This window comes from Protopterus annectens, chromosome 17.part0, assembly GCF_019279795.1.
Source record: "Protopterus annectens isolate FY-2018-M chromosome 17.part0, PAN1.0, whole genome shotgun sequence".
Classification (NCBI taxonomy): Eukaryota; Metazoa; Chordata; order Ceratodontiformes; family Protopteridae; genus Protopterus; species Protopterus annectens.
The window spans coordinates 483,100,052-483,118,430 of NC_056751.1; the positions used below are offsets into that span (position 1 = coordinate 483,100,052).

General features: G+C 37.4%; 1 protein-coding gene across 1 annotated transcript in view; it reads right to left on the reverse strand.

The window, feature by feature from the left end:
* LRRC4B (leucine rich repeat containing 4B) overlaps window positions 1–18,379 on the reverse strand; it is a 1,817,755-nt gene that overhangs the window by 1,631,835 nt on the left and 167,541 nt on the right. The window contains exon 2 of the mRNA XM_044059307.1: window positions 5,012–5,191. The gene's annotated coding sequence lies outside the window, so the exon portion shown is untranslated. The remainder of the gene's footprint in view (window positions 1–5,011; window positions 5,192–18,379) is intronic.

Consider the following 18,379-nt stretch of genomic DNA (forward strand, 5'->3'; position numbering starts at 1 on the left):
TATCTTTGTAGCTTTTTAATGAGATGTTTCCTGTGCCCAAGGTGCGGAGTTTGATTCCTTCCACCTCCATTTGCCTACTGTGTTACTCTGAGGATGCTACTTAATTAGATAGTGCACTTGGTGTGAGAAAAGCTGAATTTACTTTATATGTTATCTGGAGATTATATGAGTGATATATATATCTCTTGGTGGTTGGATGACAACATTTTTTTTTTCTGTGGCTTATGGGGCAGAATTAATCATGTGCATATGAATGATTTTTACACAGAGCAAATTTGCAAATGGCAAAACACAAAATTTTCAAAATTTCAAAAAATGCACAAAAGAATGAAGAGCAACAAACTAACAGCAATAGGTGGGTTTATTTAAGAAAGAAATAAGGTAATTTAATTATATGGTACATGGCTTAGTGATGTTGTTCAGAGTGCATTGTTTTCCAGTTTAGTTACTATATGGGTACCAGGTGAGTGAAGACAGCAGAACAACTGCATGGTGATGTATTTTTCTTCTTTTTTTATTCACACCTTAATGACATGAAGGTAAATGAAAATTAGATTTTCAAAAGTGTGTATGTGTGTGTTTCTCTCTGTCTGTGTGTTTGAGATTGCACGAGCATGTGTATGCACACTTGCTGAGGACAGATTCTCTATCTTAAGCTGTTTTATATGTGAACAATTTCATATTTCAGGTTTATAAACTACCACTCTTCTAAAAACCTTGATTACTATAAATTAATGTTATAATCTCATGTTGCATCAACATTACCTAAGGAAATTAATGATTGGTTCATTATGACTATAATAGGGAGCTTATTTGGTAATGTTAGAAACATTGTATATTATATCCATATCAGATTTATTCAAACTATTGACATTTACTTGCAAAATATAGTTTCCCAATTTGGTGTTTTGCGCGCCAGTTATGTGTTCTAGGAATAGAATTTAACAGAACTGTCCAATCTTCTTCAACAGTTATGCCTGTCTGCAGTTGTGGCTGGCGACTTCAAATCAAAGGGGGGTTGCAGGAGACAGCTGCATGGGTGGGGTCAACATGAAGGGGGTGTGGTCAACTAGAAAGGGGTGGGGCTATGCTAAAAAACACAAAACTTGGACATTAATATAATACACTGCCCTGGGTGCCACTGCCAAACCGTCATTATGAGAGTCCAATCAAGACAAAATGAAGTGTAGAAGAAAAAAATATTTCAATGCATTGGCTACATGACAGCTTACTTAATATCTAGATGGAAACAAAATGTCTGCAAGGCATGAAATAGTAAATTACTTTTTAAATACATTACTGGAATGCCAGTCAAAACCAAGTATAAAAAGCAACCAGCACTCAACTCAAACCACTTCTCCCTGCACTGCATTTATTTGCAATATATATTTTCCCAATTTGTTTTGTGCCCCAGTTATGTGTTCTAGGAATAGAATTTAACAGAACTGGATCAGATATTGAAATATATACTAGGCAGAGGTCATCTCTCAAAAATTGATAAAACAGAGTGCAGAGTCAGTTTTTGAAAACAGAGTTGCAGCTTTACAAACCTACTAGCTTTGTAATAAGGAATCATTGTATCTCTTGAAGCTGCTTCTGACTGGTTTGCTTAAAGATATAAAATCATCATCAGCCTTTTTTCCCATTTTTTCTAAATAGGGTCCGGATGTTGTGGCAGCTATTGACACATTCCATGGTTCAGTATCACTTTCCAATCTTCTTCAACAGTTATGCCTGTCTGCAGTGGTGGCTGGCGACTTCAAATCAAAGGGAGGCTGCAGGAGACAGCTTAATGGGTGGGGCCAACATAAATGGGTGTGGTCAACTAGAACGGGGTGGGGCTATGCTAAAAAACACAAAACTTGGACTTTAATATACTATGCTGCCCTGTGTGCCACTGCCAAACCGTCATTATGAGAGTCCAATCAAGACAAAATGAAGCGTAGAAGAAAAAAAAAATATTTCAATGCATTGGCTACATGACCACTTACTTAATATCTAGATGGAGACAAAAGGTTGTGAGACATGAAATAGTAAATTACTTTTTAAATATATTACTGGAATGCCAGTCAAAATCAAGTATAAAAAACAAGCAGAACTCAACTCAAACCACTTCTCCTCGCACTGCAGTTTTAATTATAATTTATATTCAGCTTTACAAAAGTACCAAGTAACATGCTGAAAGTAGCAATCTCTGTGATACCCCCACTTGTAAAAATGTTTCTTATCCAATAAAGACCTACTGTCTGACAACAATTATCTACTTGTTTCATGGGGAAAACATGATCAAAGTAAAAACTGAACACCAAACAAGAAACAAACTCAAGATAAATTGCTTAAAGGATTATCGCACAGGTTATGCACCACACATGATAGATTGGCATTCGGTTTAGTTTATGGGTAAAGCCTGCAAAGATGACTGCAAGTCTCCAACAAATGTAATGAGCTTCTGAAAATACTGTAATCCTGTCCTTTATTACAAATACTGTCATATGCATTTCAATACTTAAGGATTATACATTATCTAGTTATGTAAATAGTCTCTGCATGGCAACAACAAAAAGGCTTTCAATGTTGGTAGTGTTAATTGTGATGGAGGATAAAGCATATCAACCAGACAGGCTGCTTGCCACAATCCTCAAGTATATTAGTAATGTGCTATTAGATCCACTAAGAAAGGTTTTCATCAGATCACCAACCCTTTTTTAAAGTATCTTAGGACTGAAAGACAGCAGCTGTGATACCCTTACACAGAACGAGAATAAGAAAAATCCAAGGAACAGTAGGCCACGTAGCCTAACTACATAAGCATTAAAACTCAGGGAGAAAGGCTCTGTAGGAAAGGCTGGTTGCTTCCCTACTTGAATTTAAAAGACAACAGCCAACACAGGTCCATGGCCAGAATAAAATGTCAGGCAAAATTCATCCAGTTTTACAACTGGGAAGAAGGATAAGTTGACAAGGGACTGCATGTAGATTTGTTTGTTCTCAAATTTGTCAAGGTCTTTAACTCAGTCCTGTGCAAGAAGCTGCTGAAACATAGAATGAGTGAGATTAGGATCAAGAATAAGGAAATGGACTCCTGCATGCTGAAAGGTTAGGACATAGGGGTTTATGGTGAGGTAAGTGATGAGAGGAATAAAGAACATAATTTGTAGAGCAATGCAGGAGAAAGGTCTTTCTTCAGTACTACAGAGCATTTATTTCAGATGTATCTGAGGAGAAAAAACAGAGTGCTCTTTGCAGATGACAGAAACTTCAACACAGGAAAGCTATCTAGTCTAAAACATAGTAAATGAGGCTTAGTACAGACACATGCAAAATATTACACCTGGGGCAATCAACTCTTGTGTGGGTGTAACAGTAGCAATACATAAAAAGGATACTGGATTGTCAATAACACCTGTACATAGGTACCTGGAGTAGAGTAAGAGGACAGTGGCAGCAACCATCAGAATGTTGGACTGTATCCAGAAGTGGATAGATAACAGTAGCAAAGAGGTAATGTCTCCACTATACTGAGCCCCAATCAGACCACATCATAAGTAATGTGTGCAGTTCTAGAAGCTGTACAAGGAGAGTGATATCAGATGCTGGAGGGGGCCCAGAGGAAAGCCGCTAGAAGAGTCCACAGAATGGAAGGGAGAAATAGGACCAGAAGCTACAAGAACTAAAAGGTCTTCTCACTAGCGACCAGAACATATGGGGAGAATATGATGTAGGTACACAAGAAAATGTCAGCGAGATCTGAAGGGGTTGTCCTAAATAGAAAGGACAAAAGAGGATACATGGGGTACAAGCAACAAAATGGAGGCACCAACTACTCTTTGGATATGTAGAAAAAAAAGTTTCTCATGGACAAGGCTATTTTCTGATTGAATGCACTACCAGAATAAGTAGCAGAGTAGGAATCCACTAAGGAGGTCTAAGAAGGCATGAGAAAGATGGAGAAGAAGTGATGGTAAAGGTAGTAAAAGAGAAAAGGCACAATGTTGAATGCACTTAAAAGGCAGATTTGACAGGTTTAGTAACTGCTTCTATCAAGAAAGTACAATGTAGTCTTCTGTTTTCATAATCCTAAAAACACCAAAAGCTGCAGTGCAGGAAAACATGAAGTCAGATTACACCTTTCCAAAACCAATTGATTTAAATTATAGAAATGTGATGGTAGAAGCATATATGTGCCTCATACCAGCCAGGAGCTAGAAATGCATGTGATGTTATGGTATCAGTGGTGTGCTCCATCAGTTTGTACATAAAAAAGTACAAATATGCATTTGTTTTGAAGGTTGTTTTATGCAAGGTATAGGTGCAATCTGGGTGCATTTGTTAGAGGGCTGCATTGTACATGTATGCAGTATGTATTTCAGACCAGTAAATTGACCTCAAGACTGTTGAGCAGTTTCAAGACACCGATGCCTCTAACATCACATTTCAATAATTTCTGCCTAATTTCACATGTATCTTTGCTTTAACAGAGTTTTATTTTAAAAAGTAATATATTAGGCATTTCATTTACTTAATCATGTGTTAAACAGTGAGTAACTATTCTTTTAATAGGCCTCCTACTACTGAAGACTGAATGAGTTAACAGCTTTATTTTAAAGTAATATATTACATAGATATTTTGTTTATTTAATCATTTGATAACCAGCTTAATAGAAGTCTTACATACATATTGGCACCGTATTAACAATTGATCCTTAGAGATAATATATTGTTTTATAGGCATATGCACGTGCATGGTGAGTGTTGTAACATCTAACTCTACTTTGCTGGTCTCTGTGTATCTAAAATGTTCAACACCTTAAATGGCTCAAAAGCCTTACTACGCAGATTAAGCTATGTGGAGTATAAACAGTTCTGACCACACGGCAATACAATGCACACTGACATCATCTATGTAGTGCAGATTTTCACTGCTGCGTTTGAGAGTACTGTAAAAAAAAAAAAAAAAAAAAAATACATTGACACATATCTGTATCAGTACAGAGCCGAGTCTGGCACCTACCTCAGTTTAATAACTTTTAGTTCACTTCTTGCTACTGTTTCTGTCCATCTTCTGACTCTTCTCCTTCAGGTAGATGATCCGAAGAAAGGAACTCTTTCAGTCTCTGTCTGTGTTCTGTGACTCTGATTCAATGATTGTAGCTGCTCGCAAGCAAGTCAAAAGGCAGAAGCAACTTGCAAGCTGAAAAAAAAAACAAAGATAAGGAACTTCCTTACTTCCAAGTCTTCAACTAACTTTGTCTTTCACCAGCGATAGTCCATAGCACAAGTAAATCCAAGTACTGTGCTTAGTGTGCTACAGGCCACTGATTGTTTCTTGCTTTCTTTTTTGAGAAGAGAGTGAGAACCAATCAGTAGCAATCCAGCCGTCCATGTCATGTACGTGACTCCGGATGTGGCAGTCCAACCCCCTTCTACTTACTGTGAAGTTAAAAACTGCATAGACGTCTGGCTATCACACTGATGCCTCCTCTCTTATCTGGACTGCCTGTAAAGCAGTCTAGAGTTACAGAAATGTTCACAATTTAAAATAAATAAATAAATAAATAAGACTGGAACTCGACGAGCATGTGCAGCTGGTCAGACTTGCTTAGAGCACATTAGCAGTGAGCCAACAAACAAAATATTTTTAATACATGTTTTTATTTTTTTATTCAAATGTAATTGGGAGGGCTGCAGTCCGATGGCACGAGCCGCCACTGCCTGTCTGTCTCAAGGCTTCTCTTATACAAGGCTGCCATGTTTTTTCTGGACATTGTCGCTTCCACTGATTTACTTTCTCTCAAACTGTCTTCATTAATTTTCTGCTTTTCTACATTAGCCTAAACCACACTAGTCTGTTCTCTTTCACCTTCCCTATAATTTGATCTATTTTTGTTTACTGCTGTGATGTCTTCATTTTTTCATCTGTAACACAGGGTGCATTCAACCACTCATCTGAGAGTCTCAATCACGTCTAGCATTCTCAGCTGCTTAGCCTTCACTGGCCAGGGTGCTACACCATATAGAAGCACTGGTCGCACCCATTGTTTTGCACTACTTACTTTTCAACTTCTTTGCCATTATTTTATCACACACTACTCCAACACCCTTTTCTCAACCACCCACCCAGATACTTGAAACTGCTATCTTGTTCCACAGTTTTCTGTTCTATCTCATTTTCAGCTGCTTCTGGTTTTCCTATTTGCTGCTAAGGCAAATGTCATGTCATAATCAGTTTTATCATATGTGCCTTCAATTTTGAATTCCATTTCTACATTTGTTGAAGTCCCTGTAGAGAGTCTGCTTGATACAGAAAAAGAAATTGAATACAACACTGTATTCAGTAACCAGTCAGACCAATTAAGAATACAGTGAAATTTTGTGAGCAATAAAATATCCTATTCAGACTTCTGTAAATCTGCAATAGTCAGTTTTGACTGATGAAAACCAGCACAAACATATTTAATGATTCAACTATTTTCCTTTTAATCGTAATAATGTTGTACTTGCCAGGGCATATGGTGCACCATTTATTTGCATAAAATGTGAAGTCATAACAAGTATACGGTTATGCATATTTCGTAAAACATCTTGGATAATGGTGACTTTTTAATAAAACAATTATGTTACATAATTTGGAATTAACAACATATCTGGCTATCTGAAATTCTTTTCCACCTGGTTCACTGGTGAAGAACTAAACAAAAAAAAGCGGCTCCAGTTCAGAACCATGTAGTGTATCATTTGTGATCCTTATTGTTAAGACACGTAATCCCGACTAATAAACCAGAAAAAGGCTTGCTATGGAATGGTGATTAATATCAAAACTTAAAACCAATACACTGAAGAAGTGATAGGTAAATAAATTTGAGTGACCATTATTAAAAGTTATGTGTTTTTATCTCTGTCTTTTACCAAGAGTTCATCAGAAAAACAAGTCACACAATCACACATTTAAATAAATTCAAATCAAGGTCAGATAATTAACAAATCATAACAGTAATGAATCAATATTTTACAATTTATTCATTGTACAAGATATAAAAAGTAAAATATACATATGTCAAATCAGCTCAATATATACAGCTTTAAAGAACATTTGATGTTGGCTTTGTCAGTCAAATACACTTCTTGGCTTGCATTCAAATATAGTTACCATTGCATTGTATTCTAATAAAATAATTCTAATAAAATATTGAAATAAGCACTACCCACTGTTAACTTCTATATTTTCTAAATTTGGAAGCAGAGATTTCTTAAATTTGATTAACTTGAGCATACCTATATCACATCATGCATACTGGAGTCTTTTATCTTAACAATATGCAAACATATAAATTTTCTGGTTCAACCTATGATTACTCTTTTCAATATGAAGACTGAAACAAGTAGAACAAATAGCTATATAAACAATAAAGATACATTTACATGTGCAATATTTAATAACGGTCAAGAAATTTTTAAATGATGTAAAATATATATCGGGAAATTCAACATTATAATAAAAAATATTAATAAAATATTAATAAAAATATTTACAAGCCTCTTTTCAGTCAATAAAATCATAGGGTGTATTTGTAAAGTAATAGTCATCAAACTATGTTGTCCGGGATTAAAGCCATGGGCTGTTGCCCTTGTGGTCATTATTCTTTATGTAAGTTTGTAGTGAAATCCCAGTAGTTTCCTAGCAAGAATACTTTTATGGTATATGACAAAATGTTTACGTAATTGTAGCTCTGACTGGTTGATCTATTTAGCCACTTGTACCTGTTCTGCTTTTTACATAGGCCAAGCTTCCCGTACCCTTAGAAATCATATTTCCCAACATATGAGTGATGTAAGAAATAAAAGGCTATCTAATGCCTTATACAAACATTGTATGAAGCACTCTACAGCACAGTTTAGATGTGTAATTATTGATAAGATTGAGGGAGATAGGACAAATCAAATGGGTTGGCATGTTTTGCTTAATATGAAAGAAAAAAGCTGGATAATTAAATTAGGGGGATTATTTTCCCTGGGTCTGAGTGAACACTTGTAATTATCCATTCATATGGTGGTTCCTTTATGTGTACGCAAACACACACATACATATATATATATATATATATATACTACTATGTAGATGCTTGTTTTATGTTTTCACTGAGGAAGGCAAGTTTCTTTACCGAAACCGGTCTGAATTTTGTGGGTTTGTGCTTGCCATGGACCTTTAGATTGTGTCACCAGAATAAATGGATTTTTTATTTCCACATTTTGAGTGCTGGCCTTGATTTTTTGCTGCAGTAAGCAGGGCAGTGTTATGGTGAATTAGACCTAGAAATTATGATATGAGTGACTATATCATGTGATTAAGATGTAAATGAGATCTCTGAACAGGAAGGATGTAGGGAGATGAGGTATAACTGACAGCATATTACAGAAAACTGATTTTCCTTAAATCTGTAAGATACTTATCCACAGACATGGTTGTGGACACATGAAAGGATATTGAAGAATTGGTGGCACAGAGAGAATTCCCAAAGACATTCAAGAAGGCAAGGGACAGTAAATAAATTATGAAGATGAAAGTAAAAATGGAAGAGAGAGAGACAGAAAATTAAATGCAGTTGAAACATAGTAATTATCTTGTTTTTTTCAGTTATGTGTAACATAATGAAGAGGAAGGATGTGGCACAGAAAGACAAAAATCTAAGAGTTGGACCAACTGACAGTTTGAAGAATGGTATGCATAGAGTATAGGAAAATTAATATGACATTAAAAGGAACTGTAAAGGATAACTTCGAGAGGGTAGCTGAAGTCATTTTACAGAGTACTTTATTTTAAGTGCCTCATTACAAAATAGCTTGCAGCCTGAACACATTGTGTGTTCAGCATTAAATGAAGGATGTACTACAGAAAGGGCAGATGACTAAAGATATGAAGTGAGGATAGAGAGGAAGAGGGCCTTGAAGGTTTGTAAATGACCTTAAAATCAATGAGGATTTATGAAGGAAAAGCATTTCACTAAGGCATGTTAAATCATGTCATCTGTAAGAGACAACCAATAAGCGGCATGATGTTAGTCATGTCATCTGTAAGAGACAACCAATAAGCAGCATGATATTAGTCATGTCATCTGTAAGAGACAACCAGTAAGCAGCATAATGTTAGTCATGTCATCTGTAAGAGACAACCAATAAGCAGCATGATGTTAGTCATGTCATCTGTAAGAGACAACCAATAAGCAGCATGATGTTAGTCATGTCATCTGTAAGAGACAACCAATAAGCGGCATAATGTTAGTCATGTCATCTGTGAGAGACAACCAATAAGCAGCATGATGTTAGTCATGTCATCTGTAAGAGACAACCAGTAAGCAGCATGATGTTAGTCATGTCATCTGTAAGAGACAACCAATAAGCAGCATGATGTTAGTCATGTCATCTGTAAGAGACAACCAATAAGCAGCATGATGTTAGTCATGTCATCTGTAAGAGACAACCAATAAGCAGCATGATGTTAGTTTATGAACAGACTCATCCAAAGAGAAGTCAATCAGCAGTAATGCAGGTCAAATCTCTGAGCAGAAGGATGAGTAGGGAAACAGTGATAAGGTAAATAGCAGGAAAGAAGAATGGAAAATAACAACATAGTTAGGAGGTGGACAAGTGAGATAAAATGTGTAGGTACACTGTGAAACTTAACTCTTATTTAGTGAAAGCATAAGTGACTGGATAGAGCAATACAACAGTAAAATATAAAACTGGTTTCCAAAAAATTGGAGTCTGCAGACAACACCAGTAAATGAAAGAACTCTGTCTCTGTGAAACCAAATAGTAAGGCTGTTTACTTTTAGCATAGTAATAGCTTGCATTCAGGACCGTATCAGTATAACAAATAATGAAAATGTTGCTGGCATGCTGGCACAGGGCCAAAATGTCAGCCCAGAAAGTGATGGCATGAGTTCATACATCAGCTTGAATGTCAACAGGTCAGCATTTCAGAAAGTAAAGTGAAGAAAGAGAACCTGCTTCGGTCCTGCTATGGACACTGGTAAAGCAAACAAGAGATTTCTCTCTGCCTCTATCTTATTAATCACTTTTAATGAAAAATAAACAAAAGTGATAGACAAGGAAAAGGGAAAGGAGTGGAGAGGAAATAGGAGCACAGGACCCAGTAATAATAAGCAACGGTTATTTACCATCCTATGTAAACAAAGTTGCACAACAATTAGACAACATTGATAGGTTAGGTTCATAGGTTGGTACTAGGCTATTGATCCTATACAAGCCTAGCCATAACAATTCCCTGGAGATTTCTTCCCACAATATTTACTTCCCTGGGCCCCTATCAAGCAGGGCGACTGACGTGATCCCCGGGGTGAATTTCCTATCTCCCATCCAATCATCAAGGTTCCTTTTGAAGAGGGCCAAGAAGGCGCTATGCTTGACATGTATGGGCAGTGTATTCCAGAGTCTGGGGAGTCTCTGGATCAGGAACCTATCCCTCCAGCATGTTTTGTTCATTGTGATGACAAGGTTTAGATCCCTGGAACGTGTGGCTCTGAGGGATTGGGATTTCTTTAAGTGGAGCATGTCCAACAGCTCAGGGTTTGACATGGCCTTGTGTGTTAAGCAGAGATCACCTCTGAGTAGACAATATGCCACAGAGTATAGCTGGAGTTTTTTAGATGGTCAGCATAGGGCATCTGCTTTAGGCCTGTGATTCTTTTAGTGAGCTATTTCTGTGGCTTTTCCAACTATTGCAGATGTCTTGTGAGGTACATACCAAACGGGGGGTTGTACTCTATAATGGGTCAAATGAGGGATGAGTACAGTGGGACAAAGACCTCCTTTTTTCTGGATGAAAAGCACTTGGTGATGTGGTGTGCCACATAGAAGGATTTCCTGACTGTTGTGGTGATGTGGTTATCGAAGGTGAGACCACTCTTCACCTGTGTTTCTAAGTCTCTCATCACACTTTCAGTGTTTAGTGTACTGACACCTATGTGGGAATTCATGGGTACATGTTTTTTCCCAAAGGGGATAACTATACATTTCTTGGCATTAAGCTTAAGCCCATGGCTCTGGCACCAAGCATTTGTTTCTGTGATGCCCTTTTGTAGAATATCCACATAATTTGTGGATTCAATAATGGCTCCCAGTTTGCAGTCATCTGCGAACTTTGCTAGCCAGAGTCTCTTAGTGTCGGCCTGTACTTCAGAGAAGTAGATGCCAAACAAGAGTGGTCCCAGGACTGAACCTTGAGGTACTCCACTTGTCACTTGTCTGGAGCTGGATTTGGAGTCAGCTACTTTTACAGTCTGGGTTCTGTCAGTAAGCCAGTTGGCAACGCATTGAGTGGCGTAGGGACTTATACCCAGCTTTGTAAGTTCATCTATGATTCCAGAGTGGCAGATTGTGTCAAAGGCCTTTGTGAGGCCTTACCCTTGTCCACAGCACTGGAGACTGATTCGAAGAAGTCAGTCAGTTTCAGTAGACAAAATCAGTCCTTCACGAACCCAACCTGGATGGGGTCCAGTGTTTGAAGGTTGCCAATGTCTTTGTTTATAAGTTCCATGATAATGCATTCCAGGCCCTTGCAGATCAGACTCGTCAGACTGATGGGACAGCAGTTCTTGGGATCCAAGGTGGATCCCCCCTTATGGAGTGGGATAACTGTAGTTGTGCGCCACTCAGTGGGCATGAAGCCTGAGGCGAGGCTATGATTAAACATGACACTTAGGTGAGGTGCCAGTTCATTTTATAGTTCATGTAGTACACAGCCCGGGATGTCATCTGGTCCCATGGATGCTGCATTCTTAGCTTTGGAGAGTGCGGTTTCTACCTGTGTGGCCGTGATTTGGCAATCTTTTGGTATTGAGATGGGCTCTTTAGAGGATGAGAGGGGTGTGAAGTTGGCACTAAATCGATCTGCCAGGATATTGGCAATATCCTTGGGATCAGTATATTTAATGCCATTCTGTTGTAGCTCAGAGCAAATCTGAGCATTCCCATTTAGATTCTTGACATAACTATAGAATGCCTTGTGGTTGTCTTTGGAATATTTGGCAATTTTATTTTCATAACTAGCTTTGAAGGATTTTATGAGGGATCTCAGCTTCTTACTGAGGCTGGTAAGGGAGTTTTTTGCATCCTGGGATTTTCTTCTTTTCTGCAACAGTTTCTTCCTTCTGTTGTATAGTTTATTTATGGCAGTGGACCACCGGATTGGCTTCCTTTTTTGGAGGACAGCATCTTGGTTCTATTTGGGATGGCACAATTCATGTACGAGTGGATGTGATCATACAGTGCCTTAGTGTAGGATTCGTCAGTCGAACTTTCAGCTCCTATCTGCATGGGTGTCATGAAGTTTGTCACTTCTGACTTGAGTAGTATGAAGTTGGCTTTGGAGAAGTTTTTTACGGAGGTTTCCTTACTGGGGGTGGGATGTGGATTTCAAGGGTGATTTGCTTATGGTCGGACCTGACCAATGAGGGAGTGACCACAGGTGTGGAGCATCTATCTCCCATGTTGGTAATGACCAGGTCTAGGATATTGGAGCCCCTGGTGGGACAATGGATTAGTTGATCCAGGGTGTTGGAATTTATGAATTCTAGGAACTGTTGGGAAGAGGTGTTGGTACCCGAGTAGTTTTCCCATTTAATGGCAGGGTAGTTGAAATCACCCAGTATTAGGGTGTTTGGTTGTATCGTAATATTTTCAAGTATCTTTAGAAAGGTGTAGTGAGAATCTTGGGGCATGGTGGGGGATCTGTAGCAAGCTACAATTTGGATTGCAATTTTACCTAGTGTTAGTTGCACCTGGAGAATTTCAGATGCATTGTGTTGGGCAACTAGCCTGGAGGTGTGGATATCCTTGGTGAATATGGACACTCCTCCACCTTTAGTGTTTCGGTCTTGGTTTGGTGGACGAAAAGTGTGTTAAGAGTTGAAGCATGGTATTGCAGGGGTGCTCTCTGGAGCCTTGAACCAGGTAACCATAGATATCAAGACATATTCCACTACAGACATTAAAAATCTTTTAACACCTTTATTATACATGCAGGTCTATCAGTAAGAAAGAAATGCATCGACAACAGGTCTAGATTATAGAAACATGACTAATTATGAGACACACTATGGCAGTCTTAAACAATGTCTCCCTATTAATACTTTGCACAGTTAAGTATAATAAATGTATGTACTGAAGGCTAATACACAGAAATGTTAGGCATCTGTACAATTTTTGTGCACAACTAATAAACGTGTGAGCTACTGCTAAACTTCCATATAAAAAGCAGTGCCTATGCAACTGGAATGATCTCCAAAAGGGACCGACCAATTATTGTGACACACTCCATTCTCTTAGTCCATATTGTTCAGCTGGCATACTCCACCTCCTTTCAGAATGCCCTATGTACAGGACAGCTTTGCAAATATGTGTTGCCACTCTTAACAGACAGTGTGGCATATTCAATGCTCATTGACAGGCAGTCTCAGACATAAAAGGAGAGGTACAAGGCCCTCTCCATGAAAAAACCCAAACTCCAGAGAGGATGATAAGAGATGAGGGTTATAAGGACTATGTCCTTACCAGCGTTACATGAGCTGAACTCTGATTATCTTGATACCTTATTCAAAAATAAAAAAAGTGGGAGGGTTCTGGGAAGACAACTTACTAATGGCATATAAATACAAGAAATTAAACTATATTGTATCCCTACTTCTGGAACAATAAAGCCCAGATAATTGACATAGGCACCAGAACTAATCCACCCCTTCAGCTGCCAGCACTGATTAATATTGAATGCTGGGTCATTAAAAAATCATTAGGACTGTGATTAAATGTGATCCTAGCTTCTGAAAGTTATGCTACCTTTCTATCAGATGGATTCTTCATGTCAAACTCCACTAAACCCAGCACATCATTCTCCTGTGCTCTTCTAACTTGTTAAAAGTATACAGATCACAGGGTGGAAATAAAAGTGACTAATACATTTTTAAGATACAGCAACATGCTCTACATTTTCTGGAGGTCAGAAAATTACTTCCTGATGAGAGTATTGTAGCCACAACCAGTAAAATACACCTGAAGGTGTATGTCTAGCATTGAGAATTTTCATCTTTGGAAAGTTTCTGCAATGCATTCCAACCATACCTATTTGCATAGCCTTTAAATGTGTGGAGTGCTGTGGAATGATTATATGTTGACCTTTGGTTTAAGTTAATGTGGTATTTTTATTTGTTTTCTTTTAAATATTTTGTTATAATATCTTGTGTAAAGCATCTACATCAACATTATGTCTTTTCATTTTTGTAACATTGTGACAAGCCAATTGCAAATATTATGGAGCTTATCTGTAAATGTTTAATAAGCTGTATGAAATATGTCCTTTTATAAAATGTAACTTGCAATTATTGTGGAGCTTTTCTCCCTGAGCCTCCATGGAAAACAGGCTTTTCTTGGCCCAGTGGACTTCCCTGGTCATCAGACTTAAATAAAATAAAAAAATAAATAAATAATAACTTGAACCTAAATTTCAAAGTCTGGCATCAAAAACCCTTCCAATAGAGTTGCCTTTTTAAACCTAACTCCACCTTTTTAAACCTAACTCCATGTCCTTCAATGCCTCTCTATACTCTCTCAGAACAACCCAGCTGTCCAACAGCATAAACCATATGCAACTGTTATGATACTATAAAAGGAGAAACTGATGTTTTCCTCCAAACTTTAAAAAATCTATTTCTTCTAAGTTTAGCTGTAAAAGGAAATGATGTATTATATTTTAACTAAACATTATATTATAAACTTAATTTCAATGGAAAAAATGTTTTGATCCCAATTAGTCTAACATTCAACAGTCTGCATGTCCTCCCTGTGGTCGCATGGGTTTCCTCCAGGTGCTCCGGTTTCCTCCCACATCCCAAAGACATGCAGTAGGTGGATTGGACACTCTAAATTGGCCCTAGGTGTGTGTGTGTGTGTGTGTGTGTGTGTGTGTGTGTGTGTGTGTGTCTGTGTGTGTGTGCCTTCTATGGAAGGTTGGGTGCCGGGCTGGCAACTCGACACTGTAAAACTCCACTGCCAATCATGAGCGGACAGATGATCCACTATGGTGACCCCTAACCGGGAAAAGCTGAAAGAAGAAGAAGTCTAACATTCAACAGGCAGTTGTCACATACTTCACAGAACAAGTTAAAAGGTATACAAGCAGAAACATTACTTAATCAGATTGTAATATTACAATTAATATTAGCTTTGAACAAAGTAATATGGCTTCAGCTATAATAATATAAAACAAAAGTATTGGTTTCTACAAGCACACATTGTATGCAAAGAAGGATATGAAATGAAGACAACAACTCAGAAGACAAATTGAATGATGGCTTAAGTTTGGCAAGTATCATTTATTCATACTATGGAGTCACTATTAAACAGGAGGAAGGAGACATTGTCTTTTTTAGTGATACTTCCCTTGAAGCTGAGTTGTACTATCAAGGTATTTAAAAACCACAAATATCCACTGGTGTGTCCTTCTACTCTACTGCCGTTTTCTATCTTTGCAGTTCAAATAAACTGCACACTTCCCAGAACAGATGTCTAAGCTCATGATGGTGTCCAGTACATATGATCAGCACTGCACATCAACGCAGTAGGCCAGCTGGAGATTCTTCATCTTCAAGCTCAGTTTCTTTATCATTACTCTATTTTTAGATCTTGTTTTTTTGACTTTAGCTTGCATCAAGCTATTGGACTGAAGTAAGCTCAGACCTATTATTCCATCACTACTACTTTGTTAGTATTCAGACGTGCTTATCTCCTCTAAAACTTCACTCTGTTGTATTTCTTAAATTATTCATACCTATCTAATACACACCATTCTTCTATCTGTAAAGTCTCAGTACAAGACTTGTAAATTTAATATTTGTGAATATCAATATGAATTTTACTATACTGACTACTATGCTATGTCTTCACTGAAAATGCATTATAAACTTTGTTCCTGTAAATATACTGTTTTCACTAAATTTGTTACCTCGGAGCGTTTCTCCCTTTGCCTCCAGCGAAAAAAAGGACACCTGTGCTAAGCTGGACCTTCCCTGTAAACAAATGTTAATAAATAAATAAATAAATTTCAAAAATTGCAATGGCACCATGGGCAACCAAAAACTCTCAGACCAATCCAGCTATCTTACAATATAAGCCATAAAGCTAGCCAAATGCATAGTCCATCTCTGGACTAAAACTTTCTAATCCCTTTCCATCTGAACTGAACTTATAAAATGAAGACCGGTGAGCACCCTGGAGTCTAGTTAGCTTAAACCATCAGATAGTGGACAGGGTTCAATTATTCAGGTCAAAACAACTAGAAAAAATGTGAAAGAATAGCCTTTTGAGCTATTCAAGCTAAGCTAAAACACCAAGCAGTAGAGGTCAGAAATTATTTTAAATTAAATGCCAAACCACCAGGTAGTGAAAAGTTTTTATTTGTATAAGTGAATAAATTTTGATTACACCTACATTTTTAGTACTGTTTAGCATTTAATTTAGACATATTTCTTACTACTACTGCTTGGTGTTTTAGCTTAGCTCAAATAGCTCAAAAGGCTATTCTTTCATATTTTTCCATCTGAACTGAGGAACTTAAGTGATCTTAACACTAGTCATGTTAAATATATGATATTTTTTCTCTTACCAGAATGCTGCTATTGTGTTGGTCATATCTAGCTTGTGTGAATTGTGTCCTATTACTTGGTAGATTAAGACCAAGTAACAAAGCTTGAGCTTAAATTTTAAAGATTAAAGCTCACTTTTCCATCCTGTTCATTGTTATAGTAAGTACCCTTCACTTCCTACTTTCTGATATTATACAGAAAAATATTTTAAGCTTTCAATTCTCTTGCCCTCTGGTATGTAAAATGCATTGTATAAGTACCACATTGGGTGCATTATAGTCTTCATAATCCTCTGAATAAAAGCCAAGTGCAAAAATACTCTGTCTGTTGGAACTGCAAGACCAGATGTTGCAATTCCTGAAGCCTTAAAAAATTAATTGTAATAATAACAACAACAAAAAGTGACAAATTCCAAAACTCACTGTTGGACATTTAAGGGATTATCCCTACCTTGTACCCTTGAAATTAAGAAGCAATGCCCTGCTACTTAACTACAAATCCAGTGTACAACAGAGAAGGGGTAATATTCTGATACACTATCACCTCGGACAGTATGCGATTGTCCACAGTCGTACTTGCAGTGCAGTCCTGGAACACAGTGAAATGGAATAATGTCCTACGAATTTTAACAAGCACATATGAACTAGAGGCTTATGATTTCAGATTCTATTTTGATTTCTGTATTATATATTTACATAACATCACTCTTAGGGGTTTAGATAGAAAAAGGCCCATAAACAGATGACCCAGCAAGTAAATAAATGCATAAAGTAGCCTCACAAGTAATTGAAAACATTTACAAACAACATGCTGAAATTCAACAAAAGGAAATAATCTTTAATAATGCACATAGCATATAATAAAGGGATTTTAACCTTAGTCTTTAACAAGTACATGCAGAAAAATGGTGGTGGGAGAGGGAGGGAGGACAGTGCAAAATGTAATACGTGTGTGTATGTGTGTGTGTGTGTGTGTGTGTGTGTGTGTGTGTGTGTGTGTGTGTGTGTGTGTGTGTGTGTGTGTGTGTCTGCGTCTGTTATGGGGGGGATAGCCTATACAGTTGCATGTTTGCCTTAGACTCTAGTAAACTGGTACTTCCTTCAGTGAACAGTACATTTTCTGACAAAATATGTTCAGTGAGTTATGAGTTAGACAATCTTAACTCAATGATATGTACTACACCTGCTGCAAAGAGTGATTGCCAACCTGGGATGATATAGTTTGTGATTTACACTGTGCTTTTGACAGCATTGCTTTAGCTGCTTTCAGGCATGCTTTACATATTATGAGTGTGTCCATGAGCTTTATTGACTGCATACAATATTTATATAACATAATGGCAATGGAAGTTTCATTTCATGACTTCCTAGGGGCTAGGATAAAAAATGTTTGAAATACAACAGTGATCAGCTTTAAACACTGTATCATTTACTTTTTAAACTAACTGTTTAATTTACAATCTTATGAAACCTGATGAGGAACACATTAGAAAATGAAACTGAATTCTGTCTTATTACTGCACATACCTTTGCAAAGTAAATACAAAGGAGCATACTTATTAATCTTGTTTCAAAACACTGTATAATTATTAAAGGAACAGTACAGCAGGTGAATTACACTGCACGGACAGTGGCTAAGTGGGCCCATCATCATTTAAGAATCTATTAGCATTATTTCTATGAATACCAGTGTATTAATACTTTGGTGTTGCCAGGTTTGTGTGTGTG